The 12,003-nt window shown below is 45.3% G+C and overlaps 1 long non-coding RNA gene across 3 annotated transcripts in view; it reads right to left on the reverse strand.

Annotated features, from left to right (window-relative positions):
* LOC119327815 overlaps positions 1-4,063 on the reverse strand; it is a 36,062-nt gene extending 31,999 nt beyond the window's left edge. For 2 of the 3 annotated variants that reach the window (XR_005158706.1, XR_005158705.1), the window contains exons 1-7: positions 2,787-4,061; positions 2,436-2,537; positions 1,435-1,497; positions 1,293-1,353; positions 1,130-1,222; positions 972-1,046; positions 93-248 (exon numbers count right to left, since the gene is read on the reverse strand). This is a non-coding gene — a long non-coding RNA (uncharacterized LOC119327815). Of the gene's footprint in view, positions 1-92; positions 249-971; positions 1,047-1,129; positions 1,223-1,292; positions 1,354-1,434; positions 1,498-2,435; positions 2,538-2,786 lie in introns of all 3 variants that reach the window. The other variant, XR_005158716.1, reaches the window with a different exon arrangement.
* Positions 4,064-12,003: the final 7,940 nt, after the last annotated feature.

Genomic DNA, 12,003 nt, shown 5'->3' on the forward strand with positions numbered 1-12,003 from the left:
GATCTTCATTCCTTAAAGGGAATAATATATGTTCCACTGAGACTGTCGAACCGAAGAGAAACCATGCAGTTAGATGAAGGATTCTAACTAACCAGTTGGAAAAGTGGGTCCTCGGGTAAATATTTCAATGTGAACTCCCTTCGGCACGAGTATCTTGGGTCGGGTAAATATTTCAATGTGAACCCCCTTTGGCACGAGTATCTTGGGTCTGTATTACGTAGAACTCCATGACCATAGCCAGGAACAACCTATGGATGCAACCAGACATCAGTAATTTATATTTTTTGCTTGTAAGTTCAAATAAGATCAACAGTGAAAAGCAACCTTAGATCTCTATCTCAGATCTCTTGTTCAGCATTCAACTAGAATACTTTAATAGTGCAAATTTCCCATAAACTCATAAACAATAGTCAATGTTAAATCTCAGAATGGGCATGCGTGCAATGGAGGTGGTAACAACTTAACCCAGTGAGATTAAAATTCTAAGTAAATGGCGCGACTCCATAAAGCCGCATAGCATCGATGGTTTCTAATTGGCAAAACAGGATCAAGAGACAAGACGATAATGATGGTTACAAGTTACTGTAGCAATTAATGATAATAAGCTGAATAAACAAGGTATGAGATCACAGGACACTGAGATGAACTAAGAGCCAATAGCTTGTACAATGTAGCAAGAACACGAGAGCGTTGTGGACCAGCACCAGCCAATATTGTGCATGTTATAGCAGCAGCAAGAAACATGTTCCATCAAGATTTTTGAGAATAAAATATGGAGACAATATCAGTTCCAAACACGACTTGCTAATAACCACTGCAGTACTTAAACATGAGCATCAAGTAGGGTAATTTATTACATACAGCCACTACACCGGCAAGGTAAAACAAAGAACCATACAAGACAGAACATTAAAAAGGAGTAAATTGCAGAAGAGAGAAACAAATCTACAACTGAATGGAGTAAGCCTTACTCATCCCCAATTTGGCGTTGCTCAGATACCATAGTATCGAATTGAAGCTTCCAAGAATTTACTCGCATAGCAGACCTACAAGAGATATAAGAAGGGAACTAAATTTTAATCCTTAGTTGTAGACAGATAGATTATTAACTGTTTCTGAACCAACAAACCTTGTATTGTAATTTCAGAACTTCCTGGTTGCTGTTTGTGACCAAAAACGAGGCTTTGTTGATAAAAGCTTCAGCATTCACTGCATCATCATCCTACGAAATTAAGAACTACATTAGTCTAGCTGACAATGCAATGACGACAAAGGTTAAAAACAAGACTAACCTCCAAATAGAGTCGTTCAATCTGGACGCACTTGGATAATTTGTTTGTGTCATCAAGCATCCTGGTTTTTAAGAAGATGGTCAGATTTCCCGGACTTCGAAAATCCAGTGACATGTAAAGAGAGACAAAAGCTTGTTTCAACCTGATTCCTGAGTCCAAGTCAATGCCAGCACAGTTCTGCAAGCTTCTCTCTAATCACTACAACCTGCATATAGATAGCCAGCATGGTTATAGATCAAGAATGTTGCAACACTTTTTTACTCCCTCCGTAAACTAATATAAGAGCGTTTAGAACACTACTACTTAATATTAGTTTACAGAGTGTTCTAAACGCTCATAATAACAACAAGGTCAATTACAAAGTCACCAAAGATATAGTGAGAAGTTACAAAGCCCACAGAAACAGATTTATGTCAGTTATTTGTGGTAGTGAAACAAATCTAGAGATAAACATTCTCTATGAGATTTACATGAAGACACTGGAATACCAGTAAATTCACTGCATGATTTTCTTCCACAAGATGACAAGCATGATGCAGGCATTCTTTGCACATTTTTCTACACAGGTATAAACTAACCAGCTTCGGTCTACATAATCTTTCAATACTAGGTAAAGGACAGACCCAGTGCATAGAAGTCCCACACAAGGTGGGGTCTGGGGAGGGATTATAAAATTAAAATGAGCACACTTATTCTTTGTTTACTTTGATGGTAGCTAATACCTAGAAATATGAATAGCTAAGACCTTTTGACATGATTGCAATAAATAGAAATCATACTGCTCATTAATGGCTAATTTCGGTGTCTGTTTTCAGCAGCTTAACAAAGTTTAATCCCACAAGACATTATAAATTGCAACTTCAACAGGAACTACCAAATAGTAACACAAAAGAAGACATAGATATTTAGATTTCTGAAATGCGGTGCATAAGAGGGACATGATGCACGAAGGTATACATAGATATTTAGGTTTCTACAATGCAACCCATGTGAGCATAAAATGAGTGGCAACTGTAATTCCCTATATTGCATTATTTTCTCTATTCGCAAACAAGATCACGAGGTATTTATAAAACTATAGTCCTTGAGCAATAATTAGTGCTTGATAATTGAATAGATATAACTCGATTTGAGATAAGCTACCTTTCCACTCTTCAGTGTCTTCCATACATATTCTTTAAGTTGGTCGGTTGTGATGTTACTCCCAGTCTGTTTCATTATAGATTTGATTCATAGCAACACTTCCTGCAGTATATGGTGACTATTCTCAGTTTATGCGCATCAAAACAGTAAATACAGCATTTTAAAATAACAAGGCATATGTTTTTCTTCTTCTTAACATCATGTGCAAAAGCAAGTGGGTAAATAGCATAGCCACAAGTTCTGCAATTTGTTCATTTATTACGAACAATTTGTTCCAGGAGATCCATTTGGGAAGCACAAATTGAGCATGATGTGGCAGAGAACATCAACTACACATAAAATCAAGTGTACCTGATTAGCCAGGCCGTGCAGTGGCCCAGCCAAACTGTTCAGTGTCCTTAGCAACCCAATAAAGAGCAAATGTGACATGTCCAGATCCACAAGTCTGTACCTTGAATACTTAGAAAAGCATTAGAATATGATATCCACATAACACACATATCACAAAAAAGTTCAGAAAAAAGAATAGTCAATTGTCTGCACTAAACAAGTATTGGTGTGTTACCTCAGGAACTACCAATACCAAGTTAGCATAAATGATTATATTCGTCAAGACATCAATCACTCCAAGGAAAATTTGTAAGAGATGTGGTTAACTTGGATGAAACACACCATATCTAGTATACTAGCACAGAAGTGATATCAATATTTCTACGTTCCACATCAGATAGTGTAAAACACACCATAGATAGTATAAACACACCACGGCCTACATGGTTTGCACCTCTGAACGCATCCCCATATATGGAAAGATAGACATTGGGAACATAGGCAAAGCATTACAAGAAGAACCCAATTCGAAAGAACATAAGCAGCCATCAGAAGAACCATAACGAATCACACCATCTCTGCGAATAAGATGGGGTTATTCAAGAACGTAAGAACAACCGTAACGACCACGAGCCAAATTAGAGTATCACAAGGGCGCATGCGTTTGAGGTCTGGAAATCGCCGACGATCAACGCAGCGACGAAACCGATCTGAAACTGACCTTACTCTGGCCTCTCCCCGTCTCCGTAATCCAAATTCAAAACCAGACGGCGAACACAAAACGCGGGAACGCAAAACGTAATCGTTCATCGCTCGCCGCAAACACGAAATGCGGGATCGTGAGTGTCTCTCAGATAACAGAAGTGCACGCAGAAGTTCAATGATCCAACAAGCTCAGAATCAATATTAACTACTCAATGATCCAACAAACATTACAACAGAATTTTATGCAATAGGATGTCAGAAACTCAATGATCGCACTACAAATTAATTGTCACAAAGTCTAGGAAAATCTAGAAAAGCATTATTCCAGTGACTGGACATGAATAATACAAAAAAAAGAATATACTATCAACATAAGACATAGCAAAACACGCATATCACTAAAAAATAAGAAAAAAGAAGTTAGCTGTCTACACTAAACAAATACGGAGTACTAGGTCACTAATCACAATACCGAGTTGATGCCATAAAATTTATCATGACAAGCAATAATTTTTCAAGCACACTAACTGGGGATTAGTTCATTGACTTGGAGAAGGCCTATGATAAGATACCGCGGAATGTCATGTGGTGGGCCTTGGAGAAACACAAAGTCCCAGCAAAGTACATTACCCTCATCAAGGACATGTACAATAATGTTGTGACAAGTGTTCGAACAAGTGATGTCGACACCGATGACTTCCCGATTAAGATAGGACTGCATCAGGGGTCAGCTTTGAGCCCTTATCTTTTTGCATTGGTGATGGATGAGGTCACAAGGGGTATACAAGGAGATATCCCATGGTGTATGCTCTTTGCGGATGATGTGGTGCTAGTTGACGATAGTCGGACGGGGGTAAATAGGAAGTTAGAGTTATGGAGACAAACCTTGGAATCGAAAGGGTTTAGGATTAGTAGAACTAAAACCGAGTACATGATGTGCGGTTTCAGTACTACTAGCTGTGAGGAGGAGGAGGTTAGCCTTGATGTCCAGGTGGTACCTCGGAAGGACACCTTTCGGTATTTGGGGTCAATGTTGCAGGAGGATGGGGGTATTGATGAAGATGTGAACCATCGAATCAAAGCCGGATGGATGAAGTGGCGCCAAGCTTCTGGCATTCTCCGTGACAAGAGAGTGCCACAAAAGCTAAAAGGCAAGTTCTACAGGACGGCGGTTCGACCCGCAATGTTGTATGGCGCGGAGTGTTGGCCGACTAAAAGGCGACATGTTCAACAGTTAGGTGTGGCGGAGATGCGTATGTTGAGATGGATGTGTGGCCACACGAGGAAGGATCGAGTCCGGAATGATGATATACGAGATAGAGTTGGGGTAGCACCAATTGAGGAGAAGCTTGTCCAACATCGTTTGAGATGGTTTGGGCATATTCAGCGCAGGCCTCCAGAAGCTCCAGTGCATAGCGGACGGCTAAAGCGTGCGGAGAATGTCAAGAGAGGGCGGGGTCGACCGATTTTGACATGGGAGGAGTCCGTTAAGAGAGACCTGAAGGATTGGAGTATCGACAAAGAGCTAGCTATGGACAGGGGTGCGTGGAAGCTTGCTATCCATGTGCCAGAGCCATGAGTTGGTTGCGAGATCTTATGGGTTTCACCTCTAGCCTACCCCAACTTGTTTGGGACTAAAGGCTTTGTTGTTGTTGTTGTTGTTGTTGTTGTTGTTGTACACTAACTGGGGATTAACAAATGTCAGAGCAAAAAAGTTGGGCTAGTCAACTAGATCACCATCATCACATGAAAACAAGCAGCACATGTCCACGTTATAGGTTTGTTGAAATTTTTGTCCAAAGGAAAGGGACACGACAGAATTCATGGATAAATAAACATGCGCATCAACATGTGATGAACGTGCTTTCATGGATAAATAAATTCTGGAGTTATGCTCACAACAGAAATATATATATATGCCCAGTGTGCAATGACAAAATTCTTGAGTTATGCTATTCAATCTAGAATGTAGTCTAAGGGGAACTAACTAGCAGCAGCTCATCTAGAACTAATAGCAACATCAGGAAGAAAAGAAGGAACCTTTGTCCAACAGTAGCAGCAGCAGGTGTTCAATTAGTTAAGCAGCAGGCAAAACAAAGCAAAGCATGATAAAAAAGAAACAAATTGGAAAGAACATAAACAGTCAACACCATCAGAACTAAGGAATCACCCCATCTAAGATGAGAGCACACACGCCAAAGGCCTAACCGGTACAACAAGAACTCAAGAATTGACAGAGGGCCAACAAGAACTGACAGAGGGCCAAGAATTGACAGAGTATCACAAGAGAGCAACGCAGGTGACGTAACCGAGGAACCGGTCTGAACTAGCACGATAAACGAACATCGCTCCCCGTCTCCGGCCGTAATCCAATTTCGAAACCAGACCTCGTTCATTCCTGCAACCGACGCAAACACGGAACCCAGGACCCGGAGTGCCTCTCGGATAACAGAATCGCACGCAGAAAGAAAGAATTGCTAGTTCGCAAACGAGATGGAGACCCCCGACGAGGCGAGACGGACCAAGAACACACGAGCGCATCGGGACAACGGCGAGGACGAGCGAAATCGAACCGGACGCGACTCTACACGGACGATGATGAAGACGAGCAAAATCTAATCGGACGCTACTCCACACAGACGACGGCGAGGACGAGCAAAATTGAAGCGTACGCGATTCCACACGGATGACGGCGACGAGCAAAATCGAACCGGATGGCAACTCTAGACGGACGAAGGCGACAAGCAAAATCAAACCGGACGAGACCCCAAACGGGCGATGGCGAGGACGAGCAAAATCAAACCAGGCGCAATCCCAAATGGACGAATTGAGCACGAGCAGAAACCAAATCTTGCGTGGTTCTAAACCTAAACGGGCGGGGAATCGAGGACGAGCGAATCCAAACCAGGCGCGAGGAGGCGAGGCGAGGCGGGAGGCACGACCCGGGGCCCCGGACGAAGGGAGGAGGAGCATACCGGCGGGCCACGGCCAGAGTGCGGGGAGGGAGGACAGGGCGCGCCTGGCCGTGGGCGGGCCGCCGGGGAAGGGGCGGTGGCGCCGGCCAGGTCCTTGCCGGAGGCGGCTTGGGCGGGCGGCGGAAACCGGAGGGGAGTGGAGCTGGTGGTGGTGGGTTGGGGCTTGATGCGGACCGGGTGCGCAGGGCGACGGGTCGGTCGGTCGGTCGGCAACGCGGTGCGGCGCGGAGATATTACCGTTGGGAGCTCAGATTGGGATCGGGTGCTCGATGCGGTTTGGGAAATTTCTAGTTTTTGTTAGGGTGGAAAACCAATTTTATTTATGGAATTCCACAAGAAGTGGGATACATCTGGGGTCATGTGGAGTGCCAAGCCATACATGGTGTCCTGGGCCCTGCTCAAACAAAACTTAGCTAATCTAGGTGCTTCATAATTAACAGCACGACTCTCGAAAGTAAAAGAACATTGAAAAAGAGAAACTTTCAGATTAATCTCACTAATGATAGCTCCATATTGTCCTCGGGTTTTCCTTGTAATATCGAAGACCACCTGTTGGCAGTCCGACGCCACTATAAACTGGTGGATACCCAGATCTTCGGCGAGGGCTAGAGCCTCCCGACACGCCATTGCTTCCAAGGTAGCTGGATCCGTGACTCCTTCAATCACCAGCGCCGAGCTACCGAGAAAATTTCCCCCTTCGTCCCTGCATATTGCCACAGCAGAACCTCCTGTTTTCCCTCGAACTCCAGCGTCCACATGTATTTTGCAGTAACCTTGGGGTGGCCTCTTTGCGTGATTCTTTGCACCGAAAACGTCCGGCTCGTCCTTGTTTGCTCCTTATTGCCTTTGAGGGCTCCCAGCTCAGTAATGAAGCTCGTGATGAAACCATGTGTAGCATGGGGGCTCTAGAAAATTGACTCGTGGATGGCCTTGCGTCTTGCATGCCAAATTGACCATAGTGTCACCGCCACGAGGACAAAATCATCGTGAGAGAATGAGTCTATCAGTGTGAAAAGCCATTGTTTCGCCTTAGGCTCAGTAGTGGTTATGATTTTATGTGTGATCTCTTCCCCCGTAAGTGCCCATACGCTTCTTGACGAGGTGCATTCTACCAGTGAGTGACGCCATGAATCCCGTGCACCACACAGTCCGCCCTGTGGAGAGTCAGCCATGTGCCGGTGACCACGCACATCGTTCGTCGAAAGTGAATGTTTGGCAAGCCGCCATAAGAACATGCGCACTTTTCCTGGGACCTCCATTTTCCACAGGGTTTTCCAAGCTCCCTCCTCTGACCTTGTACTAGACGGCCCTGGTCCCTCTTCAAGCCATGCTTCTCTACGAGCTCTCGTCGCAACCAACATGTTGTAAGCAGACTTCACCGTGAAATTGCCATGTTTTTCGTGATGCCAAGCCCAAAAGTCTGGGAGATTACGGGTACACAGCGGGATCCCAGTATCACTTGAGCATCCATCGGCAGGAACGTCGCCTGAACCAACTGTTTATTCCATGAAGCAGAGTTGCTCAATATCAACTCAGACACCAGCGTTGGTGGATTGGCCATCAGACATCCATAAGGTTGCTTCTGTTCGTCTCTGGGTAACCAGTTTTGTGTCCATATCGTCATAGTGGCTCCATTACCGATTCTCTTGATCAGACCAAGTTTTAGGGTATCCCTTCCTTCTAAAACCGCTCTCCAAACTTGACTTGGATGGCCCCCCAGATCGGCAACCAGAAAATCTTTGTTTGGGTAATAGACGCTCTTCAGAATTCTTGCACTCAGGGACTCGGGATTCTGTAAGAGACGCCAAGCCTGGCGGACCATCATAGCTAAGTTGAATAACTCGAAATCCTTGAATCCCAAGCCACCCATGCTTTTGGGCTGGGTCATAGATTTCCACGAAACCCGGTGGGGTTTTCTTTTTCCCTCTTTGCTTCCCCACCAAATTTTTCTGATAAGCATATTAAGGTGTTCACACAACCCTCTAGGTAGCTTGAAACACGACATAGAGAAGACCGGGACTGCCTGGGCCACCGCCTTCACTAGAACCTCCTTCCCTGCCATGGACATAGTCTGCTCAATCCAGCCCTGCACCTTGCTCCACAAACGGTCTTTGAGATACTTGAAAGCACCATTTTTTGAGTTGCCAATATCTGAGGGCATCCCCAAATACTTCTCGTTTAGAGTTTCATTAGGGATGTTAAGTGTGTCCTTAATCTCTTGTCTGACTGCATCCGGAACCCCTTTGCTGAAATACACCGAGGACTTTGAGTAATTGATGTGTTGTCTAGTTGCTTGACAGTAAGTGTCCAGAACCTGGTAGACCTCGTTGGCCCCCACACCGTTTGCCTTGAAAAACAGCAGGCTGTCATCAGCAAATAAGAGATGGTTCACTGGTGGCGCCAAGGGAGCTACCTGTAGACCATGCAAGTTGGATGGCTCACTTTTTGATTTTAGGAGGCACGAAAGGCCCTCTGCTGCTAGCTAGAACAAGTATGGAGAAATCGGGTCCCCTTGTCTGATACCTCTCGAAGGGATAAACTGTTGCAACTTCTTCCCATTGAACAAAACAGAGAATTTTACTGTGGTGACCATACTCATAACTATATTCACCCACCTCTCAGTAAAGCCCAACTTCAACATTATTGCTCTTAAATAAGGCCACTCAACCCTATCGTAAGCTTTCATCATATCAAGCTTGAGAGCACATGATTGGTGTTTCTTTGCTTTATTCCTCTTCATGAAATGCAAGCACTCATATGTTGTGATGATGTTATCTGTAATCAGCCTGCCAGGCACAAAAGCTGACTGTTCTTCTGAGACTATATCAGGGAGCACTTGTTTCAATCTATTAGAGATCACCTTTGAAGCTATCTTGTACAAAACATTACACAAACTGATGGGACGGAATTGAGCCAGGAGGGTTGGGTTTTTTACCTTGGGAATGAGTACCAAGATGGTGTCATTTATGCACTCGATCGATTCTGTCCCCTCAACAATTCTCAGGACGGCCGTCGTCACATCTTCCCCACAGGTATCCCAATGATGTTGAAAAAAATGCGCCGGAAAGCCATCAGGACCCGGAGACTTAATCAGGAACTTCTGGAACAAAGCATCCTTCACTTCTTGTTGACTGTATGGTGCATTAAGCATCTCGTTCATCGCTTCTGTTACTTTGACAGGAACTGTATCAAGCACCTGATCCTTGTCATGGACTCCCTCGGACGTATACAGATTTTGGTAAAAAATTGGTTGGCATAGCTTCCATCTCCACCAGATTGTCAATAAGCTGTCCATCCGGCCTCTGCAGCGATTTAATCTGATTCTTCCTCCTCCTTCTGCTTGCCCGGAGATGAAAGAAATAAGTGTTCTTGTCGCCATGCATAAGCCACTCCAACCTGGCCCGTTGTCTCCAAAGGATTTCTTCTCTATGATAAAGTTCTGTTAGATTTTCCACAATTTTTAATTCTGCATGAGAAGGACCAAATCTTCCTTCGATCGTGCGCAACTCCTGTAGCTCAGCTTTAAGACGCTGGATGTCGCATCTGATGTGACCAAAATGCGATCTGTCCTACTGAGAAAGATCCGATGACAGCGACTTCAGTTTTTCGATTAGCTGCTGGACCGAATCGCCTTGTCGCTGCGCCCACGCCATCTGAACCACTGGCTCCAAGGCTGGGTCCCGCTCCCATGCAAGTTCATATTTAAATGATCGTGGGGCCCTCCTGCATGCAGCCCCATGCACGTAGCTTACGTATAAGGGGCAATGGTCGCTACCCGCTGCTGTTACATGCTCCAGCCACGCTGAGGGAAAGGCAATTGACCACGCCGGGTTCGCGGCGCCTCTATCCAACCTAACTCTTGTGTATGTGCCTCCCATCACTTTCTTCTCGAAGTTCCAATCATTTCCTTTGTAACCTATGTCCGTCAAACCACAAGTGTCTAGGGCATCTCTGAAACCATCCATTTGGGCTTGACTCCTGCTTCCCACACCATTGTGTTCATGTGCATGGAGGGCTTCGTTGAAATCGCCCAAGACTAGCCAAGGAACTTGATTAGAACCAACTATACCTCGGAGTGTATCCCATGTCCTGTGCCTCTCGGTCACTTGAGCTTCACCATAAATGAAAGTGACCCTTGTTTTGACATCAACCATCTCATCAATAGTTACATCAGTATGGTACTTCGAGTAACCAGAAATATCAAGCTTTATTTCATCATTCCAAAAATACCAAGACCTCCACTTCTACCCGAGCTACTGATTGCAAAACTATTATTAAAGCCCAAAGAACCCTTCATATTCTCGACCCTCGATCCCTCTATTTGTGTTTCAAGAATGCAAAGTACAGAGGGGGCAAATTGCTTCGTCATATCACGAAGCTCTCTAACTGTCGCGGGTTTGCCAGCCCCGTGACAGTTCCAGCACAGTAGACTCATTGCGCTTGGCGCGACCCCTGTGGGGGCCTGCCAGAATGCGCATCAGAGTTTTTGGGTACTGTCGGATTCTTCCCACTGTTTTTGTCGCTGGTCATCCCTCCGGTCTTGTTCCTCTTTGTCTCCTGCTTGGTCAATGGGCTGACTGGTGTTTCTGGGGCTGGCAACATCAGCAACTTTCCTGACGAATCTGTTGCTGGCGGCTTGATCACTAAAGCTGCAGGGTCCGTCACATCAGCTCCCCTTTTTCTGTTATTCTCTGCCTCCCCCATAGTGACATCCAGACCTGGGCTAATGTCGTTGCTGAGCTCACGTGAAACATCAGCATTTTGTGTTGATCCACATGAAATTTCTAGTAGGATGGTCGATGCATAGGCGGTTCCGTGCAAACCACGGTGCGGGCACATGGGCTATCCGGCCCATTTGGTCGTGTTAGGTTGTGTGTCATGTTTTATCTAAAAAATATATGTTTTTTTAGGATTACCGCGTGTTTCATTAATCACAAACATAGTGAATACAAAGCACACAGGAACCGATAAGAAAGTCCGAGAGAAAACACGTGCTCCCACAACTTTGCGCGAAACCCCTCCAAGAAAATAAAATCACATTGAAGACCATAGGAATTCCGGCAACTGTCGTCATCACCGACATCATCGCAGAATTCAGAGGAGAACCATAGCCAAGAAGGGCGTTGTCAGCCGATGAAGAAGTCTTCCAAGGACGAGGCCTTTTATCATTGTGGCGTGTCGGTCGGGGATCTTCCCTGTCCTGCTCGAATTCCGGAGTTATTGTCAGTCGTCGATGTCGTCGAGGCCGAGCACCAGATCAGCCGCAAGTCAAGATCCGGAACCACCATCCTCTCAAAGTCATCGGTGATGTCACCAGGGATGACAACCACCGGGCATGGACTTAAAACCGCCTTCCAGAAGGATCGGCGGGAGACTGAGCCCACCTGCTCGTCGATGCCGCCATTGATGACATCGAGAAGGGACTGGAGCTTGGGCATTATTCCTTGATGCGATGTCGCAGTCACCATCAAAAATAGCGCCGCGCTACACACAATACCTTGCATTGCAGTCGCTTCCCCGATGTAGCCACATGGAGACGCTAGACTCGCTGATCGAAA

The sequence above is a fragment of the Triticum dicoccoides genome, chromosome 1B (genome assembly GCF_002162155.2).
Source record: "Triticum dicoccoides isolate Atlit2015 ecotype Zavitan chromosome 1B, WEW_v2.0, whole genome shotgun sequence".
NCBI classification, from domain to species: Eukaryota; Viridiplantae; Streptophyta; class Magnoliopsida; order Poales; family Poaceae; genus Triticum; species Triticum dicoccoides.